A 2,180-nucleotide genomic window follows, 5' to 3' on the forward strand; every position below is an offset into this window, starting at 1 on the left:
TTGTGTTATAGTAGTATATTATATTTGTCTCTTCACATTAAGTTTAAGTTTTTCACAGCGAAATAACCATATATATTTGACCGATAATCCTCAAAAATCTTTGTATTGATATAAAAATAAAAATTCCATCAATTAAACATTATAACAGGTATATCTAATATCATATGTTATTATAATTGATATAATTTCTATACTATGTCGTATTATAATAATATTATATGGGATGTCTTATTATGTCAATGGATACTAATTATAATCATAGTTTAATGGTTGTCCAATGTCTTTGTGTAACACGCGTCATAACTCATAACAAAATGTAACTATGTAAAAAATCAAATACATATATTGTGCACATAAATTATATGTTTATATTAAAATACATATTTTTCCGGTAAACATTTTATCGAAAATTAAACACTACCACTTAGTGTAGTAGGTGAATGTGGACATTAACAACGACTGGCGGCGGAGGTGGTTGGTCGTCGTTGTTCGTCCGGCAACTCGTGCAAATGACGTCCCATGGGCCGGACACGAAGGCATAAAGCGTCGGGACGGAAATTGCGTTGGGCAGTTCGTCAACGCCGATGGACGGTAACCGGGTTTCTTTCGGATAGTCGATATGCGGTGGACGGTATCCGGTTACTTTCGAAACGTCGACGTGTGGACGCCGACGTCATATGGACGTGTGGTCGTGCGGACGTGTGGTCGTGTGGATGTGGATGTTCGGGTACTGCATGTGACAGTCGCAGATCTGTGGTTGGTGGTGATGACTCAACTTTTGGTTCAAGTTTGGACTTACGCGGAGCCGGGGAGACCATCGAACCATCGAAAATATCGACCCCGCTCAATGACTCCGAAAACATGCAATAACATAAAATTGACATAACTATGAAATAAATACATACTATTGCTGCAAACGAATACATCTTTACTCAAAAATGGTCGGAAAATAACGTTTAATAATGTTTACGCTATCAACAATATTTTACAAATAAAATATACACTTGGAAGCACGTTGACAAGTAACAACCGTTGCCGACGTAAATGCGTTTAGCCAGATTTTAATTTTTGTTTATATAACATATAGCCATTATTTGTGGCAATAATATCGTTATACAATAATTATTAAAAGGTTTAAAAAATGGTTTTTTTTAAACACTAAACCCGACTTTTTCCGGGAGAAAATGAACAATATCACTCAATTCGGTGCTCCACGGTGTATTTCATACATACACTGTGTTCACATGCAAGTCGCTGTGCCTCGCTTTGTGCACAATTAATCCAATCGAAATGAGCAATCCGCCTGCGCTATTGGAGTGTTTCGGTTTGATTGCATTAACTTTGCGAGAGTAAATCGGTTTAGATCCTAAACTCGAGAACAGAATGCAATTTTTAAAAAGAGACCTATACTGGCCTCCGACACTCAAGTTAAAACTAAAATCGTTGTTGCCGGATATTTGTTTATTTCTGTTTATTTCTTGGTTAAATGACGTCCTAGGAACAAAAAGCATTACTTCGTGCTTCGAGTACGGCATTAATTTTATTGTGTGGATGACACTATAAATATGGGTTGAATTTCGAAATAAAAAAAAAAGGAAAAAACAGTTGATACAACAAATTAAGTTACATTTACATATATTTAGATTTTATCGAGACCTTGGAATTTAATGCTCAAAGGATGTATTAGATATGCATTCAGTTATGCATTAAGGAAAGCAAATAATATGCACTTAAAAAGCAAACGATATGGGCTACTTAATAATTAGTAATGCAAATATTGTAAATTACGTTATTTTTTAAACAACATTTTTTTATTCCAATATTAAAAAGCCGTCAAGTAGGTAACCACTCAGACAGGTAAGTGTAGAGTGTCTCTCGTTATACGAATTCGCTTGATTTCAACAATTTCTACTTTTTAATCTACGTCTTAATACGTTTATTTTTTAAACTTTGTTTTTTACCGTCATAAAGTAATATGAAAAAAGTCATGCTTCCTGACCAAGTATTGAGGCAATTACCTATCATTGTAAATGTTACATAAGTTTAATAAATCGTGATGTTTTACAGTAGGTTTTACAGTAGATAAGTAGATTGCGTGTCGAAAAAAACTATTTTCGGTAGATCACGCGTATTGGACTGCCAGCATAATATAGTACCATCATATTCATATTCGTATATAC

The sequence above is a fragment of the Acyrthosiphon pisum genome, chromosome A2 (genome assembly GCF_005508785.2).
Source record: "Acyrthosiphon pisum isolate AL4f chromosome A2, pea_aphid_22Mar2018_4r6ur, whole genome shotgun sequence".
NCBI lineage: Eukaryota > Metazoa > Arthropoda > Insecta > Hemiptera > Aphididae > Acyrthosiphon > Acyrthosiphon pisum.